Genomic DNA, 16263 nt, shown 5'->3' on the forward strand with positions numbered 1-16263 from the left:
CAGCTGTACATATATAATTATATACAGAAGATACCCAGGTTATACCAGCATGCTCCATATCACTATATACAGGAAGATGTATAACTTATACCAGCTGTACATATATAATTATATACAGAAGATACCCAGGTTATACCAGCATGCTCCATATCACTATATACAAGAAGATATATAACTTATACCAGCTGTACATATATAATTATATACAGAAGATACCCAGGTTATACCAGGATGCTCCATTTCACTATATACAAGAAGATGTATAACTTATACCAGCTGTACATATATAATTATATACAGAAGATACCCAGGTCATACCAGCATGCTCCATATCACTATATACAAGAAGATGTATAACTTATACCAGCTGTACATATATAATTATATACAGAAGATACCCAGGTTATACCAGCATGCTCCATATCACTATATACCTTATACCAGCTGTACATATATAATTATATACAGAAGATACCCGGGATATACCAGGATGCTCCATATCACTATATACAAGAAGATGTATAACTTATACCAGCTGTACATATATAATTATATACAGAAGATACCCAGGTTATACCAGCATGCTCCATATCACTATATACAGGAAGATGTATACCTTATACCAGCTGTACATATATAATTATATACAGAAGATACCCAGGTTATACCAGCATGCTCCATATCACTATATAGAAGAAGATGTATAACTTATACCAGCTGTACATATATAATTATATACCGAATATACCAGGTTATACCAGCATGCTCCATATCACTATATACAGGAAGATGTATAACTTATACCAGCTGTACATATATAATTATATACAGAAGATACCCAGGTTATACCAGCATGCTCCATATCACTATATACAGGAAGATATATAACTTATACCAGCTGTACATATATAATTATATACAGAAGATACCCAGGTTATACCAGGATGCTCCATATCACTATATACAAGAAGATGTATAACTTATACCAGCTGTACATATATAATTATATACAGAAGATACCCAGGTCATACCAGCATGCTCCATATCACTATATACAAGAAGATGTATAACTTATACCAGCTGTACATATATAATTATATACAGAAGATACCCAGGTTATACCAGCATGCTCCATATCACTATATACCTTATACCAGCTGTACATATATAATTATATACAGAAGATACCCAGGATATACCAGAATGCTCCATATCACTATATACAAGAAGATGTATAACTTATACCAGCTGTACATATATAATTATATACAGAAGATACCCAGGTTATACCTGCATGCTCCATATCACTATATACAAGAAGATGTATAACTTATACCAGCTGTACATATATAATTATATACAGAAGATACCCAGGTTATACCAGCATGCTCCATATCACTATATACCTTATACCAGCTGTACATATATAATTATATACAGAAGATACCCAGGTTATACCAGCATGCTCCATATCACTATATACAGGAAGATGTATACCTTATACCAGCTGTACATATATAATTATATACATAAGATACCCAGGTTATACCAGCATGCTCCATATCACTATATACAGGAAGATGTATAACTTATACCAGCTGTACATATATAATTATATACAGAAGATACCCAGGTTATACCAGCATGCTCCATATCACTATATACAGGAAGATGTATAACTTATACCAGCAGTACATATATAATTATATACAGAATATACCCAGGTTATACCAGCATGCTCCATATCACTATATACAAGAAGATGTATAACTTATACCAGCTGTACATATATAATTATATACAGAAGATACCCAGGTTATACCAGCATGCTCCATATCACTATATACAGGAAGATGTATAACTTATACCAGCTGTACATACATAATTATATACAGAAGATGCCCAGGTTATACCAGCATGCTCCATATCACTATATACAGGAAGATGTATAACTTATACCAGCTGTACATATATAATTATATACAGAAGATGCCCAGGTTATACCAGCATGCTCCATATCACTATGTAGAAGAAGATGTATAACTTATACCAGCTGTACATATATAATTATATACAGAAGATACCCAGGTTATACCAGCATGCTCCATATCACTATGTACAAGAAGATGTATAACTTATACCAGCTGTACATATATAATTATATACAGAAGATACCCAGGTTATACCAGCATGCTCCATATCACTATATACAGGAAGATGTATAACTTATACCAGCTGTACATATATAATTATATACAGAAGATACCCAGGTTATACCAGCATGCTCCATATCACTATATACAAGAAGATGTATAACTTATACCATCTGTACATATATAATTATATACAGAAGATACCCAGGTTATACCAGCATGCTCCATATCACTATATACAAGAAGATGTATAACTAATACCAGCTGTACATATATAATTATATACAGAAGATACCCAGGTTATACCAGCATGCTGCATATCACTATATACAAGAAGATGTATAACTTATACCAGCTGTACATATATAATTATATACAGAAGATACCCAGGTTATACCAGCATGCTCCATATTACTATATACAAGAAGATGCATAACTTATACCAGCTGTACATATATAATTATATATAGAATATACCCAGGTTATACCAGCATGCTCCATATCACTATATACAAGAAGATGTATAACTTATACCAGCTGTACATATATAATTATATACAGAAGATACCCGGGTTATACCGGCATGCTCCATATTACTATATACAAGAAGATGCATAACTTATACCAGCTGTACATATATAATTATATATAGAATATACCCAGGTTATACCAGCATGCTCCATATCACTATATACAAGAAGATGTATAACTTATACCAGCTGTACATATATAATTATATACAGAAGATACCCAGGTTATACCAGCACGCTCCATATCACTATATACAGGAAGATGTATGACTTATACCAGCTTTATATATATAATTATATACAGAAGATACCCAGGTTATACCAGCATGCTCCATATCACTATATACAAGAAGATGTATAACTTATACCAGCTGTACATATATAATTATATACAGAAGATACCCAGGTTATACCAGCATGCTCCATATCACTATATACAAGAAGATGTATAACTTATACCAGCTGTACATATATAATTATATACAGAAGATACCTAGGTTATACCAGCATGCTCCATATCACTATATACAGGAAGATGTATAACTTATACCAGCTGTACATATATAATTATATACAGAAGATACCCAGGTTATACCAGCATGCTCCATATCACTATATAGAAGAAGATGTATAACTTATACCAGCTGTACATATATAATTATATACAGAAGATACCCAGGTTATACCAGCATGCTCCATATCACTATATACAAGAAGATGTATAACTTATACCAGCTGTACATATATAATTATATACAGAAGATACCTAGGTTATACCAGCATGCTCCATATTACTATATACAAGAAGATGTATAACTTATACCAGCTGTACATATATAATTATATACAGGAGATACCCAGGTTATACCAGCATGGTCCATATCACTATATACAAGAAGATGTATAACTTATACCAGCTGTACATATAAAATTATATACAGAAGATACCCAGGTTATACCAGCATGCTCCATATCACTATATAGAAGAATAAGCTTATGTTATAGCAGCTGTATATATAAGACGTATCTGTCAGTCTTCCAGTGTCGGGATAGTGATATAACTGTACAATACATGAATCACACGTTCATTTGCCGCCTGTCACTGGCAGTTACGGGATTGATTTTCTGGGTGGGATTTTAGTGCTGGTTCTGGGGAATCAGGACTTGTTTATTATGATCTGTCTCAAAGTCATTTGATTTTCGTGAATTTACAGCCCGTTCATTTACGATATTGCATTGTTTGGCGCCAGGAGACGTGCGTGCTTACTGTGCCGCTATATACCTGGTGAGATCAGCAACTATGATATATCAGGATTTTACCATCTGATTGGAACTACAAATCCCAGCATCCAGCGTCAATGATGCAAACTTCCAGGGTAGTCTCGGACCTTGTAACATTACATGATGGGGGATGTAGTACTGGGTGTGTGGTTATCACACATGTGGGGCTGTAGGTGGGCGCACACCTTTAGCAACCGACTGAACGAACGAACGCCCGTTCCCGATCCCCTCGTACACATGCACGCTTGGCGGGTTCAGGCGACATACATATAATTTGTATGGCCACCTATAGATATACCTGTATAGATACAGCGGCTCAGCAGACAGTATCACACATGAAAGGATTAGATACACAGCTCAGCAGAGAATATCACACTAGATAGACTTAGATACACAACTCAGCAGAAAGTACCATACTTGATAGGATTAGATACTGCAGCTCCACAAACAGTATCACACATAGGATTAGATACACAGCTCAGCAGACAGTATCACACATGATAGGATTAGATACACAGATCAGCAGACAGTATCACACATGATAATAGGATTAGATACAGCGGCTCAGCAGGCAGTATCACACATGATAGGATTAGATACAGTTAGCAGCACAGTATCACACATGATAGGATTAGATACACTTAGCAGCACAGTATCACACATGGTAGGATTAGATACACTTAGCAGCACAGTATCACACATAAAAGGATTAGATATACTTAGCAGCACAGTATCACACATAAAAGGATTAGATACACTTAGCAGCACAGTATCACACATGATAGGATTAGATACACTTAGCAGCACAGTATCACACATGATAGGATTAGATACACTTAGCAGCACAGTATCACACATGGTAGGATTAGATACACTTAGCAGCACAGTATCACACATGATAGGATTAGATACACTTAGCAGCACAGTATCACACATGATAGGATTAGATACACTTAGCAGCACAGTATCACACATGATAGGATTAGATACACTTAGCAGCACAGTATCACACATAAAAGGATTAGATACACTTAGCAGCACAGTATCACACATGATAGGATTAGATACAGTTAGCAGCACAGTATCACTCATGATAGGATTAGATACACTTAGCAGCACAGTATCACTCATGATAGGATTAGATACACTTAGCAGCACAGTATCACTCATGATAGGATTAGATACACTTAGCAGCACAGTATCACACATGATAGGATTACATACACTTAGCAGCACAGTATCACTCATGATAGGATTAGATACACTTAGCAGCACAGTATCACTCATGATAGGATTAGATACACTTAGCAGCACAGTATCACTCATGATAGGATTACATACACTTAGCAGCACAGTATCACACATGGTAGGATTAGATACACTTAGCAGCACAGTATCACACATGATAGGATTAGATACACTTAGCAGCACAGTATCTCTCATGATAGGATTAGATACAGTTAGCAGCACATTATCACACATGGTAGGATTAGATACACTTAGCAGCACAGTATCACACATGGTAGGATTAGATACACTTAGCAGCACAGTATCACACGTGATAGGATTAGATACACTTAGCAGCACAGTATCACACATGATAGGATTAGATACACTTAGGATTAACCCTAACACAGTCCCTGGGAATTCTTTCGCTTTCCCCCCATTGAAGATCTTCTATAAGGTTTATCGCTCGGTTTTTACAAGACGTCGCGGGTTTTCGATGAATTGCTTTGTAATTTTATGAGTCCCCGTTGGAAATAAAATACTGAGCAGACAGAAATATCTATTATTTATTCATCTTATTTGTAGACTTATTATTGTATTTATCACGTGTCATGTCCGACACAAGTCACATGACTGGGGGCACTTTAGGGGGGGTTACTCGGTTTATTTCTACGAGCTTCATATGGTTTAGGAATTTACATTGAAGTTCTGATGTCACCGGGGCATGAGGCACAACATACCTTACTTCTACTATGATGTCATAATACACGGCATAAATTGGCTCCGCCCATATTTTAGCTACCCTCTTAGATCATTATTATGAAGTGAAGCTTTGGTTTGTATAGCAGAGCTGAGTGATCCTCCAGATTCTCCGATCCATCTACTCTTCTACTCCATAAATCACAACGTACAAATCAATTCACTTAAAAAAAATCCTTAAAGGGGTATTCCCATCAAAAACATGTGTCCTGCGGTTATGCCATGAATACTCCCACCTCTGAGACCCTCACCTATTCGGAGAACGGGGGTGCGCTGATTTAGAAGTAAATGGAGAGATGGCGAGACAGCCTAATTTTTCAGCTCTTCTCGAAACTCCAATACATTTCAATGGAGAGCGGTCACCTTTCCATTGACATCTATGCAGAGAGTGACCCCGTTCTCCCAATAAGTAAAGGTCCCAAAAGTGGGACCTATATCTAGCAAGCATCTGTAAATATCTTCCTTCATTACCTTTTTTGCTTCTTTCCTATTTGTGTTTTTGTTGTTTATTTATTTGCTTTTGCTAAATGGAAACCATCAACAAGCTGCTGTTGTCAGATGGAAACCATCAACAAGCTGCTGTTGTCAGATCTGTTACTCGAATTTCAAATTCTGATTGGATTATTAACACTTTAATCCTCCCCTTCCGGCATCCATGACCATTAACTCATTAATACAAGCACCGTGAAACCTCTCCACTCTTTTATCTAGAGCGAGACCGCCCGTGACATGTGAGAAGACCATGACAATTTTGGGTGGTCGTCTAAAAAAGGTTTCACTGTATTGAGCTTATTGAAGCCACACTATAGTCTTGTGCACTCAATGTACCAATTATCCGCATATATGGATCATCATTAGGGCGTTTTTGGTGGTCACCCAGGGTCCGAGTCAGAAAACAATATACTATATTAGACTTCATTTTCTTGTATTTTGGTTTAATATTGCTCATTGGTCCTTCTTGAGGACTTGTAATATGTGTAATGATATGGATAGGGAAACGGACAAGTGAGCCCTAATCTACCCGCCACTCTGTCCCTGCCTGCTTGCAACGACCCGCCCTAGGCGACGGGGTACAACTGGGCGGCGGTCCCTACGCTCAGTAAGTGCACGAGACAAAACATACAAGTGAATATAAAGCAAAGGGACAGGGGCAGTTGCCCACGGCAACACCTTGAGCAACAGAGTGGTGAACGAGCCGAGTCAAACCAGGAGAGCACGAGGTACCAAACGCAGAGCAGGAGAGTAGTCAGTAAGCCAGGGTCAGTATGGAGCAGGATCAAATAGTCAGAAGCGACTTCCGGTGGGCGGGGCATCAAGGTGGCCGCATTTTAGTTGAGCTCCCGCAGGCTGTTGAGAACTCGGCCCGGCGGACGAGAAACCGGAGCCGCACAGCGTGGACTTTGGGCAGAAGCAGAGGAGCCCGGTCTGCTGAGTCGCGGGAGCGACATAAGGGCACTGGAAGTCGGCCCGGAGAGTGGGCACAGAGACGCCGCGCGCGGTGGTGAGGCTGGACCCCGCCATCTTGGAGAGCGGACCACGTGGTGTTCCCACTGCAGGCGGGAGATCGCAGAGCACGGGCGGGCCGCGGACCTGAACGCCTGCTTCTCGGCCCATAGCAGGGCTTGGATGTGAGGAAGCTGCCGCAGGAGGACACCGAAGGGAGTCGGTGGGCAAGCCGATCCGGACCGGCACAGATAAGTTAAACGGGGGGGGGGAGGAGGAGGCACATATCTCCCTATCCCCTTGCTGGTAGACCCTGCTACACAGCAAATACACCCTGCAGGCTGCTGAGGACTTAATTACACATAACACAGGACTGCTCTATATCCCTGCACTCACTGCCCACTGAGAGGGGACAAAGTCTGCGTGGCAAATCAGACCCTGAAACGCTGTATGGATGCCTAATTTACAACTTTCTGCTGACATAGCCACTACCTCACCTACTGCCTAGACATCCTGGGGTGAGACCTGTGAAGAGCGGTGGGAATAACCATAGAAAATCCCTCCTGGGACGTGTGCTTGGTTTTCTGGGGGACCCTCTCCTGCTTTTGATGATCTTCATGCCGCTGTATATGTGAGTTGAGCGGCCCTCCCCCACAGTGCACTTATCCCGTATATAAAAGCCCTCGGCCCGCCTGGCCTTTACCATCTGCTGGATGGACAAGTACTTGAATAAATCTGGGCAGGCTAGAGCCACCCGATCCTCCTCGACGGCGCTTCCTTCTGCCGCGACAGCCTCCACGATGCAGTCTACACAGCGGAAGAAGGGCTCATCAAAGGGCCTGGCCGTGGCAGCCGCACAATCACACCAGGGGACGCCTTCCGGCGAGTCAGTGTCTGGAGACATAACACCACCAAATCTTTCAGGGCCTCCGAGTCCGTCTTCCCAAGTATCGTTAATGCACATCCAGGCCGCTGAAGTGGCACAAGAGGTATCCCGCCTCATCATCCCTATCTTTGACAAAAGATTGGACCTTCTACAATCCTCTATTAACACGGTGCTGGCACAGGTGACCGCAAATTCCCAGAAGCTGGGGGACTTGGAGACCAGAACCATGTCCTGTGAGACGGAGGTGACTCGCCTGGAGGGTCTAACCACCCATCAAGATGTCCTTATTCACACACTGCAAGAAAAACTAGATGATTTGGAAAATCGAGAAAGGCGCAATAACCTGCGATTTGTTGGTATCCCGGAGGAGGTTACGGCAGAAACACTTGCCAAGTATTTGTCCACTGATTTGCCCAGGGCTCTTGGAGTCCAAACGCCGGAAGATCCCCTGTCCATTGAGCGGGCCCACCGCCTAGGACAGAGGAGAGACCAGGGTGGGGGGGGCAGGCCGAGGGCTGTCATAGCCCGCTACCATAACTGGACAGTTAAAGAAAGGATCCTCAGGGCGTACAGACAGGCCCCAGAGCTTCGGGTTCAAGGCCACAAAATCTTAATGTTTCAGGACTTTTCGATTCAAGTGTCCCAGAAGCGCAAAGCTTTCACACCGATCTGTAAACATCTCCATGATCACAATATCCGTTTTCAGCTGTTATATCCGGCAAAATTACGTGTGGTGGAGAATGGTCGGGCCCGGCTGTACGACTCCCCGGAGGAAGCTGCCAGAAGATATCCTCCAGTGGTGGCGGACTGATATATATTCATTATACTGTGGCGGAGTCGGTTCACTTTCTGGCCTATTGGCTTCTTGTTGGTTAAATGGGTCTTGAGACCCTTGGTTTGCTCTATGGAAGCTATCTGTTTTTCTTCGCCTGTAGATGGGGGAGGGTTTATAGTACCCACCTCACTCACTGTAATGTACTTACTGGTATGATGATGTTATTTTGTTTTTTTATGGTTAGATTTTCATGCTTGCCGCCTCTCTCTTTTAGGTTACCTGTAGCCTCTTGTGACCGGAAACGGTCCCCCCGTTCTTGTATGCTGACTACACTTCGCGCTCGCTGGGACGGGAAGTGGCGTCGTAATAGCGTTTGGATCATATTGACAGAAGTCATACGTCTAGACACAGGATGAGTACCCTAATAAGCACATCACATGAGTCCCATACACCCCCCACCCTACACATAGTGTCATGGAATGTGGCAGGTCTGAATACCCCTGAAAAACGGCGCAAAGTGCTCGCACATATAAAGCGCCAACGCGCAGATATCATCTGTTTGCAGGAAACTCACTGGAGAACGGACCACTATGTTCCTATCCGGGCATCCTGGTTAGAGGCGCCAGTGGTCTCCACGTACTCCACCAAGACACGTGGGGTCGCTGTATATTTCAGGAAAGGCCTGCCATACTCCATCCAAGATAGGTATTCTGACCCCGATGGCCGTTTTGTATATATCCGACTTATGGTAGCTGACAAATCGTACTCTCTTCTTAACATTTACGCCCCCAACCTGACGACTGACGGTTTTTATCCTAAACTACTGGAATTCTTGCTGCAAAGGGAATGTTCGGACCTGATTGTGGCTGGAGACTATAATCTAGCTTCTTACCCTCCCCTCGATAGATCGGGTGGAGACCATGCAGACTCCCCTCCCAGTTCGCAGATGGCCTTCTTCATGGAGCATCTCTCCTTATGTGACCCCTGGAGACTCCATAATCCACAAGTGAGAGATTATACGTTTTACTCTGCAGTACACGACTCTTTTTCCAGAATCGATTATATAATGCTCACTACAGGCTTGTTTTCAAGAGTAACACGGACGGATATCCGACCCATCGCCATATCAGATCACGCCCTTGTATCCCTAACCTTAGAGGGGCTGCCCCCTATGCCCCGGACGAATCTGTGGAGGTTCCCATCATACCTTTATGAGTCAGAGGACTTCAGAAGCTACCTAAAAACACACTGGAATAACTATATCCAAGATCACAGCCAGCAGCTAGATGATGTAGCCTTGATATGGTTGGCTTCTAAAGCAGTGATGAGGGGGCATATAATAAGTTATGTAAACTTAAAACGTAAGAAAACACAGACACAACTTCTCGATTTACAATCTAATCTCCTTAGAGCACAATCCATACACGCGGGCAACCCCACCCCTGACTCTAAAAAAGAATTCTTAGATGCGCAGGGCCTACTGAACACTTTCTTACAGGGGCACGCAATGTGGCAGGTGAAGACCTCCCAAAACAAATTTTACAGGTGGGGCAACAGGGTAGGATCCCTATTGGCATATCTCACGCGACCCCCACGCAACACGGGCCGTGTGCTTCTGGCAAGGGATACACGCTCAGGGGCACTACACTCGGAAACTGAGAAAATTGAAGCAATATTTGCGGAGTATTATGAAGACCTCTACAGGGCAGCTCCCACTGATATGCCAAAAGTGAAGGCCTTCTTGGAAACTCTTTCCATGCCTAGGGTCTCTGAGGAACAAAACACGCTTTTAGAGGCGGACATCTCGGAAGAGGAAGTCCGCCTAGCTATCTCCTCTTCACACAACCACAAATCCCCAGGGCCAGACGGTTTTCCGAGTGAGTACTACAAGATGCTATCCCCAGACATAGTCCCACATCTAACTCGCTTACTCAATGACATTTACCGCAACAACCTGGTAGTAGACTCGTTTTTTGACTCTCGAACCATAATTATCCCTAAACCAAATAAGGACCCAGTCTTACCCCAGTCCTACAGACCTATCTCCCTGCTTAATCAGGACTATAAACTCCTGTCAAAAATTTTAGCTAATCGTATACAGACATTCCTTCCCGCAATTGCCCACCCTTCCCAGATGGGGTTCGTCTCTGGCAGATACTCCTCTAAAAGCATCCGGGCGGTGATTGCTGCGACAGTGCGGGCACAGGAGGCTGACCAACTTCCGACCATGCTACTCAGCCTAGATGCTGAAAAAGCTTTTGATAAGGTCTCTTGGCCCTTTTTAAACGAAACGCTGCGGGGTAGGAATTTTGGTCAGACCTTTCTGACGTACCTGCACTCCTTACAGACGCAGGCCACTACAAACCTATTTATTAACGGACACCTTTCTCAAACGATAGATTTATTCAGGGGCACAAAACAGGGTTGTCCCCTCTCCCCTATCCTATTCAACATGTCATTAGACCCCCTATTATACCACATTTCCATGTCATCCACGTTCAGGGGTGTACATCTGGGGAGATACGAGTTGAAGATGACGGCTTATGCGGATGATCTTCTTCTTGTGCTCAAGGACCCCAGACACACTTTATCCCGGGCCCTGGAGGAACTACAAACGCTGGGGAAACTTTCCGGCTACACCCTGAACGTGGATAAAAGTGAAGCCCTAATTCTAAAAGGCCCTTGCACGCCCCTATGGTCAACGCAGTTCTCCCTGAAATGGTGCACTTCTTCGATAAAATACCTGGGAGTTGAGATCACTAGAGCGCCTTCTACCCTTTATAACTGCAATCTTTCTAAATATATTGTAGCCTTAGAATCCACATTGAAATCTTGGCAACACTTCTCTCTCTCATTCATGGGCAGGGCAAATTTACTGAAAATGGTGGAATTCCCTAAACTTCTTTATCTTTTTCAATCCCTGCCTGTGTACTTGAGACCGAAGGATGAAAAGCTTATAAATAAACTCTACAGGGAATTTATCTGGGCGGGGGGCCGGCCGAGAATCCCGTTTCATGTTTTACAACAACACAGGTCTAACGGCGGTCTGAACTTCCCCAACATTAGGACTTATAATCTGGCGGCGTTGGCCAGGGTGATATCGGACTGGGCACAAGGCACCTCATACTACACTACCCCTCAGGTGGATCAGTCTTTTACCCCGGGGATATCCCTTATAAACCTTCTACATCTCCCATATGACATGTTGCCTACTGACTCTAGGGTCAACCCACTCATAATTACAATTTGGAGGACCTGGCATAAGATCCGCCACATGCTACACCTAAACACCCAATTCTCACCAGCACTGACCCTGGTCAGGAACCTGCGGTTTCAGCAGGGTACCTCACACCGTATGTTTACCTTTTGGCATGATAATGGTATTAATTCCTTGGGGGCCCTTTTGCATCCCACGCTCCATACAATGCTCTCCCTACAGGACTTACAAATTAAATACCCACACATCTCTCTCCCCTTTTTTAACTATATACAGGCTCAGAGTTATGCGCAGGTGGTGCTGGGTCACATCCCACCTGAGGAATGGACTTCCCCTTTTAAATCACTGATACTAGAGCCAGGAACACATCTGGCGAGAATATCTAGATTGTACAGATTTCTCCATCCCTCCATAGAATATAGTACCCCTAACTCAGGCCTAGCGAAATGGGAGGCGGACGATGCGACTTTAACCCCCACAGTTATACTACAGGCCACAATCTTTGCGCACAAACTCTTGCCCTCAGCAAGATATGTGGAAATGTGGCTAAAGGTGGCCCATCGAGCATATATTACACCCCAAAGGGGCCACAGGATGGGACTGTATGAGACCTCGGACTGTTTTAAATGTGGTGAGACGGAGGCAAACTTGTACCACTGCCTATGGGCGTGCCCTCGTATCCGGGAGTTCTGGGAGAGGGTTGGAGACTTTGCAAAGACCAACATGACGGGGCAGTTTGCTTTGACCTCCCAATGGGCAATACTGGGGTATGTGGAAACAGGCACACAGGATCATACCCGACACGAACTTCGCATCCTACATTTATTGGCAGCAGCAGGCAGGAAGGCAATACTGCAAGTGTGGAACCACACCCAGGCCCCACAACTTCAGGTTTTCCTGGAAAAATTATCCTTCATGATGAAGATGGATTGGGTGGAGGCTTCACACCAGAAGGAAAAAAGGGTTAAGACTTTCTTTCAGATCTGGGAGGGCTTTATTTCTCTACTACCCCAACGAGTAAAAGATAAAATACATACCTGCTTCCAACCCACTACATGGTATCAGAGGAGGAGGCTGGCTGGGGATATTATGCAATAGGACTTCCATACATGCCTGAGATAGGGTGTAGAAGGGGGGAGTGTAGACAACGAGGGACAGGAAATGGATGCAACAGACTTCTAAAAGGAGGACTGGGGGGGATAACACGTGGTAAACAGGAGAGGCGGCGGGCAATGAAGGTTTTATTTTTTGATAGTATGTTGGTTTTTATGTTTGGTTATGTGTCCGAGCAGTATGGCCCACGGTTGTGTGGCCGAGAAGGGGGCTAAAGTGCACGATTGTTCCCTCGCTGAGACGAGATAAGCACAATGGAGACGTGGTAATGACATGTATAAATTCTCGTTCTGTATAAAGGCACAGAGAATGTATGTACTTATCTGCCTGACTTGCAAGTCAGTATATGCTTTTCAAGTGCACTAAGTCGCCTGAGATCACTTTATGTTGTTATTGTGTTGTTTATATGGAAAATTAATAAAAACAAATTTAAAAAAAAAAAAAAATAGTCAGAAGCTGTAGCTGGGCCAGGAAACCACACGAGAAGAATCACAAGCAAAGGAGGAACAGGAAAGACAGGTATAAATAGACAGAGGGCGGGAGCTAGCTGAGTCTGGCCAGGCTGCGATAGGCTCTCCCACTCCTAAGCCTGCCATCCTGAGTGGTGGAAGCTGGAGTCAGTCTCAGAGAGATAGACTCAGGTGAAGACTGATTACCTAAGGAAGTTAACCCCGAAGCTGTGCCTGGCAGATCCTTTACAATATGCTTATAATTTACAGCCAGGGTAAATTGATACTATTCCCATTGTTGCTGATATTTTTTTAAGTGTGTGGCCCTTTAATGCTGCGGGCCTGATGGTGAGATATAGCGGACCACTGGTCGTATCGGGGGTTGTTATTCCCCTCTATGGTCAGCTTCATTGCTCTGTAGCTGCCGGTTACTGGATCTGCTCTGATGTTTGTGCTGTGTATGATTATTATGCACAATGGGATGGATCCGAGATTTTCAAGCTATTTCAGCCGCAGGGGGCGCTGTTTCATAGGATCCATGTTTTATTTGGCCTGGGGAAATACATGAGTGTTAGGGAAGAGGCTCAATGTTGCAATGTATGTGTGACTTTCTCGCCCCTATAAGCACACGTTACTCATGCACAACATCACGCAAATGTCGCTGCGATGCCGACAATCTGAAACGGTTGCAGCATGCTGAAGCATGAGGTCACAGGCCAGCAGGGGCTAATACATTTTTGACCTGGGATCACATGACACAAGTCGCTGACCATACAGATCCGATTTCTGTCTACTGTTCTGTTTAATCTAATGTTTATGGGATTTTTATCCGGACAATCCTATAGTTTCCCCCCAGGATAAGTGGTGCCGAAGAAATATGGCAGCCGCCAATCCCCTATTTAAATAACGTGCATATTCGGTCAGGCCTGCCATTGAGGTTGTTAACTATCGGCCGAATGTTAATTTGCCCGACATCTTATACCTATGTCCCCTCGAGCATTATCCAACTACCCCATGTGTACGTATTGTCGCACGACAGGAGACGTAAATGTGAGGTTTTGGTTTTCTTAGGAGAATATCTGTGCGCAGAATTATTATTTAACTAAATGAAAAAGGAAAATTTTCCCATCTCACTTGTTTTCATCTGTGAGGGATCCGCGAAAACGGAAGAAAATCGGACATGGTCTATTTTTCAACGGACCCTTCGCACGGTCCATTGAAAGTGAGAATACGAAACAAACAACTCAAAATGTACACATTAAACATTTCTGACATTTCCCCAAAAAATCAGTGACCAATATAGCGCCCCCTTCTTTTCACTAACAGCCATAAGCCGTCCGTCCGTGGAGTCCGTCAGTTTCTTAATCTGTTGACGATCAACTTTTTGTGCAGCAGCAACCACAGCCCCCCAGACACTGATCAGAGGGGTGCACTGTTCTCCTTCACCGGAAATCTGCCGTTTAAGAAGGGCCCACAAGTTCTCAATAGGGTTTAGGTCGGGTGAGGAAGGGGCCGCGTCATTATTCTCTCATCTTTAAGGCCTTTACTGGCTCTTTAATAATACCGGCCCATAGCAGCACCCCACCTCCACCTTGCTGGCGTCTGAGTCGAAGTGGAGCTCTGTGCCCGTCAGGGTGAGGCCACACCGAGCAGCCCTGACGCAGCTGGCACCATGTTCGGCGCGGCTGTCAAAAACCCTGTTCATGACGTCGCTTTATTGCCTGCAAAATCGTGCGGCCATTAATTAATATACCCATTATGGCCGCACCATTTTGCCTGCAATAACACGCGGCCATTAACACGTGTTTGACAGCCGCGCCAAACATGGTGCCGTTGTTGGCCGTGTCGCGACCGTGTCAGGGTCGCTCCGTGTGGCCTTACCCTTACTGACCCAGCCGCGGACCCCTTGTATCTGGTCCGTCAAGAGTCACTCATCTCATCAGTCCATAAAACCCTTGAACAATCCGTCTCCAGATATTTCTTGGCCCAGTCTTGACGTCTTGTTGAGTGGTCGGGCTTCGGGTTTCTTTACCTCGGCCGTGTCCCTGAGCACTGAACACCTTGTACTTCTGGCCACTCCAATATGGAAAATAACGGCTTCCTGGTCGCTTCCTCTTAAAGGGTCATAAGTTTTGATTGGTGGCGGTCCGAGCACTGGGACACCCACCAATCCCTAAACAGAAACGGCAGAAGAGCTCGTGTGAGCGCTCAGCCGCTTCGCTTCTGTTTGGCTTTTTCCGGAAAGCCGATGTATCGCAGTACGGGCTCATAGACTTTCTATGGAGTCCGTTCTCCGATACATTTATTTCCAGAAAAAGCCAAACAGAAGCGAAGCGGCTGAGCGCTCACACGAGAACTGATGCTTCTTTTTAGCGATTGGTGGGGTCTCAGTCCTCGGACCGGCACCAATGAAAACATGTCACTATGACA

General features: G+C 43.8%; 1 protein-coding gene across 2 annotated transcripts in view; it reads left to right on the plus strand.

Annotated features, from left to right (window-relative positions):
- The window catches only part of LOC142716471 (amyloid beta precursor like protein 1-like), a 57215-nt gene that overhangs the window by 13763 nt on the left and 27189 nt on the right, over positions 1-16263 (plus strand). The window lies entirely within an intron of this gene.

The sequence above is a fragment of the Rhinoderma darwinii genome, unplaced genomic scaffold (assembly GCF_050947455.1).
Source record: "Rhinoderma darwinii isolate aRhiDar2 unplaced genomic scaffold, aRhiDar2.hap1 Scaffold_4512, whole genome shotgun sequence".
Classification (NCBI taxonomy): Eukaryota; Metazoa; Chordata; class Amphibia; order Anura; family Rhinodermatidae; genus Rhinoderma; species Rhinoderma darwinii.